General features: G+C 46.4%; 1 pseudogene; it reads right to left on the bottom strand.

Moving 5' to 3' along the window:
- Positions 1-3,098: 3,098 nt before the first annotated feature.
- Positions 3,099-10,851, bottom strand: LOC120836014 (annotated as a pseudogene).
- Between the last annotated feature and the right edge of the window lie 7,436 nt (positions 10,852-18,287).

The raw sequence follows: 18,287 nt of genomic DNA, 5'->3' as shown, positions 1-18,287 counted from the left end.
TCATCGGAATGTGATGGTGTCTGTATCAGTATGCTATGTCTCTGTTTTCTCTTAAGATTTTAGTTTAGTGATTCGGAATCTTCTTAGCAATGTTTGATTATTTAATAGCCTCTCCGTTTTATACAATACTCTATCTTCTACAGAAACTTCTAAAATTAGTATTTAAAAACTTCGGGAACACTTCGGCTTCGCCTATGAGAGTGGATCGAGATAGCGTTATAAAGGCCGCACGCAAAGCCTTCTTATAAAAATCCTCTCTCGTTCCCACGCCTTGCAAGCGTATCTGATTGGTCTTGTAAATAGCGTCCCCTGTCCCGTGACATTACGTGACGCCACATCTGACGTCAAGTCACATTACGCGTGACATCACATGATGCGTTGATGTCACGCCGCAAGCGACCCGCTAAAGTTTGCGAAAATATTTTCATGTAAATCAAGCGAAAGATTTTCCCGCAAACATTAACTTAGTCAGTAGGCTCATCACGGAAAAGCCACGTTTTACCTCACACGCGTGACGTCACGCGTGGATGCGTGCGTTCCATCAAGAATTATTTAGGTCCCACCAACACCGCATTTTCCGTAACACAAGCTCCTCACCTCTATCATGTTAAAACGTCTGTGGGGCCCATCAACGTTTGTAAAATGTTTTGGCGTACCCTTAAAATATCTAAGGGATTTCAGACGCTCGTCAAAGTTTTCGTATGGGCTAGACGTAACCTTTAAGAATTTTAAAAGTTTGTAAGAGACAACTGAATACCATTCCTCTAAAATGTATTATTTTAGCACTGGTGGATGCGCCGTTAGAAGTCAACATATAAATGTCACCCTGAAATTAAAATCCACAGCACAAGCAGCGTCACTCTGCTGGCAACATTTAACAAAGGCAGTAATAAAATCGGACGGGAAATGAAACTGAGAAAACTTTAGGAAGTAAAGCCACACAACACCATTTGATTTACTTTGGAAATTATTGCGATTGGTTATTTCAAAGCCGTGTTCGGTTCATTTGTATGAGATTCGAGTCGGCTGTATAAATTAAAAATATATATTTTTATTGCATTGTGTCACAGCAGAGAAAGATGAATATTTAGAGCGAACTCGCTTGCGAATATTTGATGTAAAAATAAACGTTTTATTGTCATCCAAAATATGCCCCGGGTCATCAGGCCTCACTACTCTTTTCCCAGGACATATTCGCCATTCTTAAGAAGGAACGGCAGGAATATTACTTTGAAATAGAGGGGCAGTGGCGCAATCTTCCCAGCTCCCGGTCTTGAACTTCTCTGGGCGAAATTTCTGGACGCACGGCTACTGACCGCTACCTCAGAGATGACCCGAACCCTATGCTTAATATTGGGCAACTTGCTGCAGGTCTAGAATTGTGGCCTGCCGTTCGCAGCGTAAAAGGAGTGTTTAACTTGCTCGGTCATGAGGGTTCAAACCAGTGCCCTGCGAACTACAATGGAGTCTTCTTAATTTATTTTGTACGATGGGCTGCTTAGTAACGTTTTCTTGCTTAGAGCTCCGTGAATAGATTGGATTTCTCGTTTTTCATAAAGTTTCAATCAAAGTAGAGATTACAGTATCAGGGGGCCAGGGCTTACTGCTCCATGAGGTTTAACCCTTAATGCGCAAATTAGGAATTGTTATTTTTATTCATACTTGTATGAACAGGGTTCTTAGTATACTAACCATTTTGTTCTTCGTGCCCGACGCTTCAAAGCCGGCTCAGTTCTATATTAAATCGTGAGTGTATGTGGGTGGGTGAAAGAGTGATTGTGTCTATGTTATCTTGATGGCAGTATTGTTTCCTTATTCTTTTTTCTGTGTGGCGCATCGTAGCTCGTGTATATAGCTACTGGGAAGCGTTTCGGTGAACCGCGCAGGTTGTTGTGCGTACTTTTTATGTGTCAGGATCTCAGGAAAAGCCAATTTCTCTCGTTTTTTTTTTGTTTTCTAATGAGGATAGAACTGCTGTCAAGATCGATTGCGCGGCCGATCTTCTATGCATGTTTCGCAAGCGCGTTGCAAAGAAAAGCATCTAAGGCAACGCGCAGGAGGAACATTGTGAGAAGACCGTCCACATCATAGCCTTCAACAGCAGTTCAGTCATTGTAACAAAAAAGATATCGGAAGAAACGTATCTTTCTAGATTACTGGCACGCAAAAATACGCACAACCACCTGAACCGATCCACCGGAACGCTGACAAGTTTGTATTTACACGGGCTACGACGAAACACACAGAAAAAGAAGACGAAAACTATACTGACATGGAGAATATGATAACGACAAATTGCAACATTCGGGCAAACATTCATCCATCTCTGAACAAGGTTCCAAGCTGGGTTTGAAAAGTCGTGCACAAAGAAGAAATTGGTTAGATTGTACTAAGCACCCCTGTCATATTGCTTTCCTTACCAGGTGGAGGTCCGTCGAAATGTTTACATTTCTTAATATCTGTGTTTTTGTAAAAGCCTAATAAGTACAACCGACGAAAAAATGACACAGTATCGAGTGTCCCTCTCGTGATAACAAACAAAAATAGGTGTTTGAATGTAGATTTTTCGAATGTCTCATCGGTTGTCAGTAGGTTCAAAGCTGATTTCACTAAGTGGACCATCTGCCAATCCACAAAAAAACGGTTTGTAAAAAAATGTGCAAAAGTGCTAGCAATTGCCATATGTGCATTATTAGTCAACTTGGAAACGGTAATGGTTTAAATATAAATGTAATTCTATTTGAGCCGTAAATTTGCTAAAATATTTTCATATATTAGCAGTTGAAGACAATAACAGAAGATGCTCGCGAAACATAGAAAAAATGCAAATTATCACCATGTTAAACTTGAATGAAAAAGTGTCTCGTGCGCCTTTCTTGAGCACCTTGTTAAAAACGTTCCATAGTATTAAAAAAAAAACATTCAAAGACTGAATGACTGCGCGACACTGCGGAGGTACTCTGGCATGCACCTTTGGTCGCACTCTTCAACAAGCTTGTTAAGATGCTTCGCTACGCGAAGGTAGGTGGCCCTGCTGCTCCTTTGAGGCTCTCCACGAAGAACATCCGCCAGCTTCTGCTCTGTCAAGCACTGCTCCCTCAGAAATGCGGTCAATAACTTGTACGTGTCCGGATGATGCAGCCCCAAGGATTCTTCCTTGGGGCTGCATTCTTCCGTGATTTTTGGTCATCGGGAGCACTTCGGAGATCCGTTCGCAGCAGATCCAGAAGTCACGCGGGAAACGTGGTGGCCTACGCGAGCGGCTCCTTCCGATGCTGGAGCCCACGTACGTCCTCTCGAAGTAATGGAACATTTTGTTAAGGACGTCGTCTGTTGAGGGAGCATCGTCTTGGAGCTCTTCCAGTCCTGGACAAAAATAAACGCAAAATGCAAATAATTACAAACGCAAAGTCTATAAAATCCAGAGCTGAGACCGGACTTAACGAGAACCAATCTGAACAAGTAGCGGAAATCAGACGTGCACGACGTCGACATGAAACGTAGGAGGGCTTGCCCGCTAGTACTAAATATTCCTTTTACCTTGCGCAATGTCCCCGGGTCGAACAAACGCCAGTGCCGCTATCCTGCTCCCTCTTTTGCGGAAGTCGTCGTCCTCACGATATCTGCGTATAAGGTTTAATGCCTGAGAGCTCAATATTTACTTGTTATTTTGACTTATTTACCTCACTATGAGGTGCTTCTCCTGCATCCGGCGAACAAACGACTATTTAGGTGAAAGAAGCAGCCCGTCACTCTGGCAGTCGGGAACACCGTCTGAAAAGCTAGCTTCGCCAACCACTTCGAAATTCATCAGTAATGTCTGAGGTGCCAGTCGGAAGTAAAGTGTTCTTTGAGTGTCCTGAAAACGCGCCCATAGGCCTCCTGGCTGCATTTGGTCATCAGGCAGTAGACTAGCGGTAGCACCTTGCCATGAACTAGCCCGTGGATGTTATATACCTGCAAAGTAAGGACGCACTATTTTGGAAGCGACATGATGAGGTAAAAGTGTCACACTCTAGTTACATAAAAAATTTCAGAACAAAAAATTTAAAACCACCAGGTCTTACACATGTACAGCTGCAAGATAGGCGTGCGTCGTACCTGATGGAAGAGCGACGGCTAGACGTCGAAAGTGCCATCGGCGAATCAGACAGCGTCTGGCTGAGGAGTTGAAGATTTTCTTCCGTCGCCAACGTGAATAGACGATCTTTGTCTTGTGCGCCAGAGTCATACAGCAAGAACCACCGCCCGTCTGGAAGCGATTAAGGCCAGCTGGGGAGGTCGATTTTGTGAATGTGCTGTGGAACACGCAGCGGTAGGTTTAAGGCGCGTCGTGTCTTTTGTGCTGACCGGGCAAGGCGCTTACCGAGGGAAGCTGCAGCAGCTCAGAACCTGAAATAAAAATCGTAAATTTTGTGCAGTTAGGAGCACCACGAAACAAAAGTATTTGGGGCGGCTTGAGAGAGGGAAAGAGGAAAAAAAATAAACATTTTTTTTGTCTCTTTTACTCCAGGTCGTCGTCTATAAATTCATACCATTCCTTGTGACGACCGAATGACCACGATTATCTAAAGCAATTGCAAATAATCGTGACGTTTAGTTAGAATTCTGGTGAAATATCTCTGCATACTTCTTAGGCCGCTGATCTATAGCTTGCGCAATCATCATTCGCGGTTGATAATCAGTTGCCCTGGCTTTCTCCTTGACCGCAGCAATCATTTCCTCTGCCCAAAAGAGATTGGGATTCGGCAGGTGACCCTGGTGCCCGGCGGTGGTCTCCGGAAACCTGCAGATTTATTAAAGTATGTTATAAAAACGGCACACTGAAGGCGATTAGGTACTAGCCGGAGTACAATAACGTGCGCAATAGCTGAATTGTATAATCGTGTTCTGACAAATGCCAAATTTTAGTTGCAGAAGCTTTATGGTACAATAACCGTTTAGCTTACTTTGAAGAGGGTCAGTGCATTGTCCCACCCCGCTGTTGCGGCTCGACAGCTGCAGCTTTTTTTGAAGCACCTCCACGTCCTCTGACCGGTGTTCTCGTTCAGTCTATCTAAGCGATAGGAATAACCCCCGTGTCGCAAAAGCGGATGATTTTTCTTAGACTTCGTGATTGATAGCATTTCGAAGTCCCGAACAGCGCTCCGTTGGAAGATCTGACTTGGTCGTCACGAATGCCCGCAGTGCCCAGCTCCCCTTTTATATTCGCCTTTATAGCCACGGTTGACGGTTGACACAACCTTGAGAAGGTTTTCTCCCCATAACGAAGGGTATTCTTGGTGGACAGATTTCCGTCTGTTACGTATGAATAAAGCCCGACCTACATGGAAGTTGGAACCTCTTTCGACGTATCTCTACAATCGCGTCCCGGAATTTCGCGTGTGCGTCATTGCAAAATTCAGGTCAAACCTGAACGTTTGATTCGCTTTCCAGTGAAGGAACACAAATGTTGTCCTCTCTAATGCTTGTATTTCCTTCGTTCAAGTTTTGTGCGTCGAAGAGGTCGTCTTTATATTTTTCACTAAAATTAATTTTGAACCTGTGAAAAGAAGCATCCTTTTGTTTAGGGATAGGGGAAAAAAAAAGGGCTTAGGTTTAAAGTTTACATTAACTGTATTACGTTTTTCAATGTAAAACGATATTCGGACGAGCGAGTTAATGGTCCAGGCCGGCTGGTGATAGTTAATCATGATGTGCAAACGCGAGAGTGAGGCGGAAGGTTTTGACATATTGAAGCCAAAGAAAACCTACAGAAGACGTCTCTAACGCAGCTATTTCGTTTTTAGCGCGACCAAAAAGTTTCGTGGAGTATGACCTCGTCCTTTTGGTGTTTCTGTGTGTCCGGTCATTGCAAAGGGTACGTCCGCAGAATATTTGGTTACATTTTGAGGCGTTTAGCCGTACAGTTGTATTTTTAGGCTTCCCACAGGTCTGCGTACTCATCCAGTAAAATGACATAAAGCGTTCGATTCGAGAAAACACGGCGCGCACATGCGCTCTCGTGACGCGCGCTCTAATTGCAGGCGCCCTCGTGTCGCAGTGCTCTCCCGTCGTGCGCTCTGGTCTCGCGGCACTCTGCGGTTGTGCGCTCTCGTGTCGCGGCGCTCTCCTGTCGCGCCCTCTCCCTCCGGCGCTCTGGTGTCGTGCGCTCTCGTGGCGCCCTTCCGAATTGAACACGTTCTGAAAAGTGCGAAGAAGACAAAGAAGTTGCTTTTTTTTGGTCTTCTGACAACGAAGGCGACATAGGTTTAGCAAGTGATGTGTCGAGGGCGTTAGAGGGTGGTCCAGCCTTCATTTGAAGAGAGGTGACACTTGTGGGATTTCCCTCCTGCTACCCGTCTCGGGGAATGACACAGCAGACCGGTTCAACAAAACGTAAACATTTAATGACTGCAGTTGCCTGCGCCGCGATCCCAACTGCCCCCGCGCATCCGCTGCGACGGCCCTTTATCAGCGGCGGAGCCCCACTCGCGTGGCCAGTTGCCCTTGGCCCCCTCGTGGTCAAGATGACCACTCATGATTGCCAGAGGGGCAGCCTGGGCCAACCGCTTGGAGTCCCCATGTTGCCCACACATCTCCCCCTTTCCGAAAAGGGAAACAGAGGTCGCCTTAGATGGTGTTGGTGGGCGTTTCTTCTGGATCAGCAAGGGTCTTCTCGGATGGGCGAGCATGGGTCCGACGTCTGTACTTCCGGACAGTACCGATGCAGCTGTGGAGGGGGGTGGTCTGATGATGGGAGCTGCGTCGCCGCTGTCTGGCACGAGGAACAAGAATTAAAAACAACCTGAGGCCATGGGGCGGTAGGAATAAATGTTCGCGCACACGAAAGATGCCTGCCCACAGTGCATACGGGAGCGCTGCTACTTTCTCTTCTCCCCCCAAAACACCGAAGAGGGCATGAACATAATGCACTTAGAGCTCGTGCTACTCCGGGGCGTCTTCACCGCCGCTTCAAGTTGCACCGCGGCAGAGACGGTGTGGAATCCTCCGAGAGGTGGTCCGGATTGTCGCCATCTGGGACCTGCGAAACATCTACCTCCTCGGGTTCATAGAAAGCCCTTAGGTCGGCGACATGAATAGACCCGTACACTTCACCAGATTCGCAATGCACCAGCTCATAAGAGAGATTGGGGAGCTTCCTACTAACGCGGTACGAACCATCCCCAATCTTTGCTAAAGAGGCCGTGAAGCCTCTAGCAGCATCACTCAGCGGATGAGTTCGCCTCAGTACCGGAACTCCTACCTTGAACTGCAGATTTCGCCTCCCTTTGTTGTACTGGTTTGGCTGCTGCAGTCTGCAGACGTCGAGGCTCTCTCATGCTTCAGGCAGGTTCTCTGTGAAACGCTTCCGTAGATCTTCTGCGAACTGTGTCGTAGTGCGCTGCATGCTTGCAGGATTTTTGAAAAGGAGGCCGTTTCCCAGGGGAAACACGAGCACTTCCCCAAAGTTAAGTTGAGGCGTAGTAAAACCCGTGGACCGGTTGATTGTTGTGCGGGTAGCGAGTGCCATTTCTACCGATTTCGTGTCCCAGTCTTTGTGTCGCTCTGTATGCAATACAAACATCTGCTTCAGATTACCGTTCACTCTTTCCGTGATATTCGCTTGCGGATGGTATGGCGAAGTGCTTTTTTACCGTATGCCTAGCGCCTTACACGCATCCACTAGCAACTTGCTAACAAAATAAGAAGCGCTGTCTGTAATAAGCGTTGCGGCAAAGCCAAAGCGCGCGAAAGTCTCGAGAAGACAGTCCCAGATTTTCCTAGTATCTAGTTTACGCAAAAGATACATTTCGGCCACGGCTTATAGTACGAGGCATCGAGATCGCTTCGTCTCGTGTTCTGAGGGTGTGGTTTATTCTCTGTGGCAAGCACTACGTTGGCCAAAGGTGTCGTTCTCTCAATGACAGGTTAAGAGAGCACGCTTACAGTGTCTCCACAACCGTGTCTGGTCATCTGGGCATTCATTGCCGCGACTGTGGTTGCGTACCCGACTTCCAACGGTGTGAGGTTGTTAAACGTCATAGGGACCAGCTTACTCCGGAAATTTTAGAGGCTCTTGAGGTAGCGAGGTAGGGTGCGGCATGTGTAAGCAGTCCTACTGTGACGCTATCAGGCAAAGAGATGAATTTCCTGGTTCCCTCATTTGCTCGTTCTTAGCACGTACTCTGCACGGCTGTGTCATGGTGCATTTATATATATATATATATATATAAATATATATATATATATATATATATATATATTATTTTTATTGGTGATGCATCAGATGGGGTGAATTCCTTCTTCTTATTTGTTTGGGACACCGCAAATATACATTGCGATTTTGCGTTAAATAAACTCAGTTGTAAGTCAGCGCTACGTCCGTGTCAGTTCTTTATCTGGTCCTCGTCTTTTTTGCGCTGTTATAAATTCCGAAGTAATTTCGACCCACTCCGTGAATGGTCGGTCACTACTAGCAAATACTGATTGCCGCGTTGATTACAGGAAAAGAGACCGACAACGTCGCAGACAACGTACTCCCAATGGAACTTGCTTTCGACTGACTGCTTTAAACCTGGTGTTTGGCCATCTCGGGGTTTCGCCTTCTGACAAACCGGGCAGCTACGTGTGTACCTCATCACATCCTGTCTCATACCTGGCCACGTTGCAATTTGGAAAACCTTTTCGTAAGTTTTGCTCCCACTGCTGTGGTCTGCCAATGCGGGATAATGCATATATCTTATAACTGACTTAGGCAGTTCCCGAGGTATTACAGTCCGGAATGGCGGGCTGCTAGACCCATCGTCCGCCTGGGGGATATATCGCAGCAGGATGCCGTCGCTGCTGAGCAGGTATGAGTCCAATTCTCTGGGATTCTCAACGTCGGCTGCGTTTTCTTCTGCCAGCTGGTGCATTACCTTCTGACAAAGTCCATCGGACAGCTGGGCCGCTCGGAGCTCCTCTCTGCTCACCAGGGTTCCTCCCGCGAATCTGGTGTGATGGGTGCCGCATTGACCAGTGCCACCAAGACGGGATCCACCTGCATTTGCTGCCCGAAAAGTAGAGCACGGGACAACGCATCTGCAACGTGGTTAGACCCTCCACGCTTGTACTCGAAAGTGTATTTCTAGCACTGGAGCGAAAGGGCCCATCGAGCGAGTCGTCCTGCAGGTTTTTGAAGCCTTTTGAACCACGAGAGAGCCATGTGGTCAGTTCGAATGCTAAACGAAGCGCCATCAAGGTACATGACAAACTTTTTAAGCGCAAAAATAACTGCCAGGCACTCCTTTTCAGTTGTTCAGTAGTTTCGCTCCGCTCCGGTTAACGTATCACTGGCGAAAGCTACGGGACGAATAACGCTGCCATGTTCCTGCAGAAGGACTGATCCTAGTCCGTAATCGCTTGCGTCGATCTGCAAGATGAAGGGACGATTGAATTCGGGCAGATTTAAACACGTGCTTTCAGTCACAGCCCTTGAAAGACACGCGAATGCGGTTTGCTGCTCTTGCACCCAGCACCATTTCGTTTTTTTTTTTTCTTTTTTTTTTGCAGAGCAATGGGTTCAGAGGCTCAGATATCTCCCCAAGCAGCACATTACGACCGGCTCAAGCTTGAGCCAGACTGGGTAGCCGGGGAAGTTTCACTGGGCCTAGATTGTTTTGCCCCATGGCGCTAGGCAGCCCCATCCTGGTATGCCAGTCTGGCGACCACCGGCAGTTCCCAGTGTAGCCATGGACTGGCTCACCGCTGGAATTACGGCATGGGCCAGGCGGGAAGCTCAGTGGTACCCGAAGCTTGGCTCTTTATTGTACATACAGCATGGGCCAGGTTAGTGGCCGGGTGGTCAGCCAAGCTTGGCTAAACTATAGAAATTCACCATGCAGTTAAACCAGTTTAGCTGGTGATATTGACAACACACGTCGTAAATCAATAAAATAAAATTTATTTCCACAAAAAAAAGCACATACTGCAGGCCACGAAAATAAGCATAAAGACATATGTACAATGCAAAAAAAATTTTCATGATATTATTGATGAGTCCCAGGCGGTTGGCGAGATTCTCCACATCTTCTGGAGTGTCGGGGTTCCGGTGGTGGCTAACGTAGTACCCCAAGGCATCTGAAATAATAATAAACATCAGTAATTACAACAGTGGCAGATTTATTTTCACCCGTCTGTTCTAAAACGGTATGTAACTAATGCCACAAACAAAAAATATGCACTACCATAAACAGTATGAGAGAGAATACGGAAGCGTGTGCTAATTGCACATGTGGTGCCAGGCTCGCGGCAATTAAGTGGAAACCGCATCTAAGCGATTTGACGAGCGATGACGATCCGCTTCGTTGTCGTTCGGTCACTCGTGCGACGCGGCAAACCGCATGAAAGCAACGGGAGCAAGCGACCAAGGCGATGAGCGACGATTTCTAGAAATCCAAAAACCGAGCAACGCGACGAGCGATTGCGGGGAATCTCTGCCGCTCGTCGCTCGCTTAATCGCTTACATGCGGTTCAGCCTTTACGCAAAACAACGCCTAGGAATGAAAAGATGCTGCCGTTGCTACCCCCCTCCTGCCTCCCCAGTCCGTCGTCCGTCATGCAACTCGCAATCGCCAGTTGCATAGCGGACGAAAGACTGGGAAGGCAGGAAGGGGGTAACAACAGCCGGATGCTCTACCACAGTGGTTAACCACTGTGGTACAGGATCTCTGAAGCTGAATGTATACACTGGAGGTTGCATTACTAGCATACTTGTTCCAAATTGGGTTGCAAACAGCTTCAGTTTCACATGCACCTGATTACAAAAATGAATCTAAATGGTCGAGCCTGCTTACCTGGCTCGCTGGCGCGGAGACAAGAGAGAGCCATTGCCCGCGCTGCAATCAGGACGGAGCGAATTCCGAACACGCCGTTCTGGGATGCAGCCATTGCGCCCACGAGCGAGTGGAACTCAGGCGGAAGACGTCATCAGCCACAGGAACCATCGGCAGAGGGTGCACTCAAGGCACCGGCAAATTATCACAAACACAGCAGCTTCTAACCTCCCCAAGCAGAACAGCAGCGGGCACTGGCGGGAACAAAGACCCAAATTCGCGCCACGCCAGATCCGCTTTTTTTTTTTTCTTCTTCTTTTTCTTTCTTTTTTTTTTTTGGTACTGCGCCGCCGCCGACTCAAACGGGCGCTTCGAGCGGACGCGAAGGCCGCGCTGATTGGCCCGCGCGCTCCCTGTCCTTGCACGTGAGCAGCTCTCCAAGTTTCAAGGCATCCGCCCGCGCTGCGCGTGGAGACACAGCATCATCTCCTGGGGCACTGGCGCATTCCAAGCGCGTGATTCACTTGGGGGTGTGGGAGTCTTCCCGCGCTTTTCCAACATCACGTGGGAGGCTCCCCGCCTCGGGCACTTGCGCTGGAAGCGGCTTGTCCGTGCAAGCCAGGATAAATAAAGGCCGCGGTAATAAGCGCGAAAGTTATAAAGTTCGAGTTCGACCAATTTAGACAGTTTGATTTCCGATTTGTCTGGTACAATTCCACTACAACCAGTTCATTTCGGGTTTGGCCTGTTCATATCCAAACTGTTTTCAAATACTTTTTTTTTTCTTTTTCAATGGGGAAAACGCGTTCTTTTTTACGTCTCCAACTAAAACAGACATCTCGCACTGAAACGTCGCTTTCTACTGCGATTGCTCGTGCCACAAAGCACCAAAAATATGTTAAGAGAACGCTCATAGGAATTAAAAAAAAGAAAGTGAAAAAAGTTAAACGAACTATAAAGTAACAGTGGCTTTCAGCGGGAATTCTGGGTCCAATAAAATACGAGCTTGAGCCACGGAACAGTGCATAGCGGAAATTCCCTGCTATTCCTTGGCTCACCCTATCTTCGATCTGGCAACATGCCCGAATACTGGCTGTTGCTTGTATTGAGTGGACCAGGGAATTCCTATGAACCACCATGGAACCTCAAAGCTTGGCAGAGGCATTGCTACCTTGGCCATCTCTGACCGAGGAAAATCAATAGACAGCCAGGGTACATAAATAATGGCAGCGGCCTGTTTACACTGGCCATCAATGACCAGGGAAATTGACTGGTCAACCAGGAAAGACGTTCCTTGGCAGTTCCGTGGCTTTCTGGTGCAAGGAAAGACTGTGAAACGCCAGGCTGGCATACAGACGGAAATGGCTGGGCAGTCGTGGCCAAGCTATGACAACTAAATGCCAATTCTGGCCCCAGCTAAGCCAGGCAAGTGTGCTACCTGGGTCAGCGCATTGCGGAATAAAATCTCTATAACACGTAATGATCCCGAGATATCTCTGTAGGTTTTGACGTCATAAGGGGGTGGGTACTCCGTTATTGCGCACAGCTTATCTTCATTCGGCCGCAGCGTTCCGTTATCTACAACAAATCTGAGAAGGTTGATTACAGGCGATGCCAACGGGACTTTAGATGAATCGTAAGGCCGGCCTGACGCATTCGTTCAAGTATGATGCGAAAGTGCACGAGATGCTCCTCGAATGTTCGTGAAAACACCCCTACATCATCCTTGTACGCTATCACAAACTCGTACTTCGCGTCACCGAGGACAACGTCCATTAGGCGTTGAAAGCTGGCGGGAGAGTTGGACAAACCAAAAGGAAGGCGAGTGTAATCGAACAACCCCCTGTGGCAAATGAATGCGGTCTTGTTTACATCAGCCGGATGAACTTCGATTTGAAGAAATCTGCGGCTCCAGTCGGGGGTTCTGAAAACATTCGCGTTTCCAAGGGCATATATTACTGAGGAAATACTAGGAAACGGGTAACTCTCTCTGACTGACACTTCATTTAGGCGCCTGTAATCAACACAAATCCTTGCTGTGCCGTCCTTCTTTGGAGCAAGGACCACCGGCGATGCCCATGGGCCTTTTGACTGACGTACTGCGCCTCTGTCAATTATTTCCTATAGCGCCATATCAAGAGGTTCACGCTTGTGAGCATTTATGGGTCTCGGATTGCACCTCCGCGGGGGTGCACCCTTGGTTTTGATGCGGTACTCTAGGAGATCGATTTTCCCAGGCCTTTCCGTGAACATCAGAGAGAAGGATTCCAGCAGGTGCTGGAGCTGCTTCTCATTGTCTTCACAGGAACACTTTTGCACGACTTTGAGCACGCTGTCTGGAAGTATAGACATCTGCCCGACAAAGTTTAACGCGAACGCGAACGTTACACAAAACGACTAAAATACGCGAATTAAATTAAGAACATAAGCTGTTAGGAAATTGTATCTTAGCTCGTCAAAGTCCTTTAGTGCATGGAACGCACTATTGAAGGGGCGATGTCTTACATTTTTTTAGAAGGCGTTGAAAGGTATTTCGGGTAGCAAAAAACATATATTCTATAAAACCTGATGTTACGGAACTCACCATAAACGCTGCTTCCACAAGCACAACCCCCCCCCCCCCCCCTCCCAGTCCTCCACGGCCAGCCTCCCTTCTTTCTACATGACACACCTTGGCTGCTGTGATAGCTACAGGGTTTTGTTTTTTCATTGAATGCACATGATTTATACTAAGCGTTGTCGTATAGTTCACGTGGTATTCTCGCTCTGTAATTATAACCACCCGGTAGGCATGTGCCTCGCTCGTCTCCAAGCAAGTGACACAACACAACGAGAAGACAGCGAATAGGTTTTCGGTACTTCCCGCTTGCCAGTCCTCAAGAGCCGGCAGTCCGGGCCCGCCGATCCTGGTTGTCTGCCGTCGTTCAGAGCTCGCAGTCGGAGTCCATTTCCAGGCCTGCGGATCGTCCTTCCCACGCCAGTGCTTGATAGGCAAGTTGTCCTTGGCTATCGTAGCCCGAGTCTCGCTGCTGAACCACTCTGGGATAGTCATGGTCCAGCCCTGTATGGCAGGGTTTTCCGTTCCCCCCAATCTTGGTCGGAACCTCGCTTGTGGACCGCTCCGGCATAGCTACAGGTCAGAGCAGCCGAAATGGCTCCCTCCTTCCTGATCGGTCCCAGCCTCGCGCAAGACGCTCTGTCTGGCTCCAGCCCATGACCCTTCGACCAATTGCCCGTCACGCGCCCTCCGCCCCATCTTCTTCCACTCTCGTCTCCCACAGCGTCTACACGTTTTCCGGCTAATTTTGATCCCAACGATGATCAATTTAATCCGAGGTTCATCAAAGTTTATTCAAACGCAATCACATTTAATCCCAGTGCAACCCAAGTTATTTCTGTCGTCAGTCAATTTAATCCCCAATGTGTTCACGTATAGATTTGGTCTTTAATGGGCGGGTTTTGGTTGCATTTTCGATAACTTAGATCAATTTTTTAATGACTTAGATTTCTTTAAAACAACTGATACCTTAATAATTATTTTGATTACCTTGACTTAACAGTAGGACAATTCCCGTACAGAATTGACATGTTGATTACTCTTTTGGTAACACCGAAATATAAGTAGCGCACTCGACTTTAATTTAGCTGAATTCATGTTTTGGTTTACGTTTTCTCATTGGTTCGACTTATTATTGACGCAATTCGATTGATATTATGAAAACTGCAGTTTGTGATCGATCTCTTGATTGCTTCGCGCTATTGTAGACACCTTTCATTTTATTTAAAGCTTAGAGGAGCTATGGCTTCTCATTATAATAACTGAGGCCAATTAATAACACAATTTATATGATAAAAGTTTACAAGCATATTTAGTTACTATCTCGATTACCTCAAAGAAGTATTCGCAAATTATAAGTTTCTAGAACCTCATAAGGCCCTGTAATTACGTTTTTGATATCGATTTCCTCGAATGTGGTTATTTTTTATATTTTGGCAAACTGTGAAGGTGCCCCCCCTCGCAGACGGGGTATTTTGTTTCTCGAATACACGCGACAGGTTCATCCGGTAATACTTTTACTCCCAATATCCACCCCCTAGCCGCATCTCTGTGCTAAATCGCAGCAGGATACCTTGGTAAACCTTTTTTTGGAGAGTGTTCAAAGTGAGCAAGAAGCATTTGGTAACACGCGGAGCGGTTGTCGATTCGCGGAAGTCTCAGCCTAAATTCGATACGTGAATTTTAATTTACATGTTACCGCGAACCAGTGAGGACACCCTTCGAGCGGACTGTTCATGTTGCCCTTCGTGACTAGAGTAGTTGCAGCGAATGCTACCGGTGTAGTGTTAACGAAAAAAGCTGCGTGCTCCGAGTGTCGTTGATAAGTGTGGTTACCGCTGCACCTCTGAAATAGAAACGAACGTCTTCCGTGTGGCACATTCTATGATGACAAAATATAAAATGATTTAGTTTGGACGAAAAAGTGGCACCGCACCTTCGCAGATTGCAATGCCCTCTTGCAATTCAAACATTGTCTACGTAGTAAACAAACATGGTACTGCTTCGCGGCCTCAGTATTAGCTATATAAAGGCTGTTTCACGAGAGGTGGACAAATGAGTTATTGCAGAAACTACTCACGGCACCAAAAAAAAAAGTCTTCTGTCATTGTGGCACTAGGCCAGGGACCTATTTAGGAAATATATTTAAGTTCGGGATAAGTAAACTGCTAATAATGGTCGCGTATATAATTTTTTATATTGCGTTTAAGGGCATTGTTTTAACTAGAATCTTGCGGATTACCATCGAAAATCACTAAATCAATAACTTGCAGAGCGATAAAAGGCACGCGTCGTATTTTACAGTTTTCCGAAAAACCGCACAATTTCCACGGGTTTTTAATTTTCGGTTTTGCAATCGAGGCACTTCTCGGCACCAACGGCACCGCACCCCGTGGAAAAATAGTGGAACCAACCTCTGCTGCGCTGTCCTCGCGCAACACACCAGAGGCTGGTTGCACTAATTCGCTATGGGGTGCGGTGTCGTCGGTGCCGAGAAGCGCTTTGATTGCAAAAAGAAACTTTAAAACCTGTCGAAGTTGTGCGGTTTTTTAGAAATCTGTGAAATACCGCGCGTGCCTTCTATCGTTCTGAAATTTGTTCATTCAGTGTTTTTCGATGATGCTCAGCAGTATTCTAATTACAACCATGCCATGAAAATCAATATTTATAAATGCACGAAAATAATTAACAACTTAATTATCTAAAAATTTTCTTAAACAGGCCCCTTGACCAGATCCAAAACAACACAAGCGTTTTTTTGGCGCGATACGTAGTTTCGCAACATCGAATTTGTCCACCTTTCATGAAACACCTTGTATATAAAGTATATCGAGACCCAATATTACATGACAGATAGGCAATATAGGTTCAGTGGAATCCCGCTGATTCGTCCCCGGTTTAGACGACTTCCCATATTCTGTGACGTTGTGGCGCTGCGCCTACAATCTCATAGAGATGCGTGGAATAAACGACCCAACCATTATGGCGTCGTAACTTCGTGAACATATCTGTTATGCTTTGTCATTTATGGTATGATAGTAAATAGTTTTTGGCAACGGTGTCGACTCTCACCATCTCCCGTAACTGTGTTTCTCTGGTGATTTGATCGGCATGAACGCGTGCCGCAGCAGCGTATAGTGGTTTTGAAAGTACACTGCGCTCCTGGGCAAATGTGCACGGTTTGTGCTATGATGACTCAGTGGTCCGCCTCAAACGCGAACCAGTTTTGTTCGTTTCAAGGATATGATGATAGAAATTTTAGAGATGCTATGAAGGTGCCCAAATATTGCTTTCAAATGAGTCAAACAAGACTTGCGAGCGTGTTGTTTTTGCAACGCTTGTAAAAACCAAATAGTTGATCGTTGTTCGTGCCACACTATCTCGAATTGTAATGTTCCTATAGACACCAACACATATTTGGAAGAAGATAGATTTTTTTGAATGAGGATGTCATGCCTATGTCTAAGGCGCGCCAATGAGTCATGACCCTCAGATAGTTAGAATGCCTCCCAGGAGTGCAGTGCAACCTCCTGTGCAGAAAGTATATGCTCTCCGCTTTAGAAGGAAAACATGGTTACAGTGGAATACGATGGACCGTAGTGTCCAAAGAAGAACATTTTCTAAAGCAAAATTTATGTTCAAGCATTCAATAGAAGCAGATTGGCGCACAGGGTGCCGTCATCATAATCGCTGTTGATTTTATCCTAGCACGCAATCAAAAGAAAGCGACATTCTCCTTTCATTTTCACAACTTTACGTACTTATGTTGTCACTTGTGGTAACATTTTTATGAGGCTGAGTGTATTGGCTCAAAGAAAAATAGACCTGTTGCGAAATACAAGCAATCCTTGTAGCATAGTGCGGCGCAGAGAACCTTGGGAACCCAATGGTCATGGTTTCAATTTTGATTTGCAACTTCGATTCCCGACATACTTTCGAGACAAAACACAGTGCATGCATTTTCGAATAAAGGACCATCCCTAAATTTAGAATACTATAAGTTTTGACTACCAATACAAAAGATTGCTGGGACATCTTTTTTTTCTTGATAAACACGAGAAGTATACTGTGCCGAATAGTCTGTTCATTTGTCTCAAAGTCCTAGTCTCCTTAAAGGATCCGTGACTCAGGAGGGACATGCGGCACTTTGAAGTTGTAGCCACGCTGCCCAACATGCATGGAAAGCGGCCGATCTCTAACTCCTAGGTAAGTGAAGGCTGATCCCTACCGCCGCTGGAGGTTTGCATTTTAACGGGGCCTCTCGCAATGATGATTGAGTATATGTAAGCTAGTGGTCAAAAAAAAAAAAAAATCCCACAACGGAATGTGATATGTGTTGCACATTGAATTTTTAGAAGTAGTTGATTGGATCATGGAAAAAAACTACCCTTCCTCGACAAGAGTATTAAACGAGCGAGGCTTCGGCACATTATTCACAGCTTTTAGCGCTGGCAGTAGCGCGGTGTGAGAACCGCACTCCCTAGTTCCTGGATGATCGGCTATACAAAAAAATGTGCTTGGCTATATTTTGTTAATCTGAACAAATAATGCAATAATATAATGCTTATTATATAGCAAAACCAGAATTACTTATGCATCGGAGATCCCGACTCGTAGCATCGTACCGGTGTTCTACGATAATTATCTAATCATCGCGATGACGACCATCTTGATAAGCACTTGTGCTGCCCCAACATCTTATGGAAGTGGCAAATATACAACCTGGTGGGTCTGTTTTGGCATGCGCTGAGAAACTGCGGTGAGGAAGAGACGAGAGCGTGTGGGGGTGTCTGAATGTCGAGCTCTTGTTGGAATTATTAGGAGATAGATGTAAAGTAAGCTGACTTTTTAGAGCGCAGCTCTTAGGGGCCCGTTCCCGGCTTGAGCGGCGTCGGCGTCGCCGTTGGCGTCGGCGTCGGCGTAACCAAGGTCAC

The sequence above is a fragment of the Ixodes scapularis genome, unplaced genomic scaffold (genome assembly GCF_016920785.2).
Source record: "Ixodes scapularis isolate PalLabHiFi unplaced genomic scaffold, ASM1692078v2 ptg001739l_1__unscaffolded, whole genome shotgun sequence".
Lineage (NCBI taxonomy): Eukaryota > Metazoa > Arthropoda > Arachnida > Ixodida > Ixodidae > Ixodes > Ixodes scapularis.
This window is presented reverse-complemented; position numbering and strand designations above follow the sequence as displayed.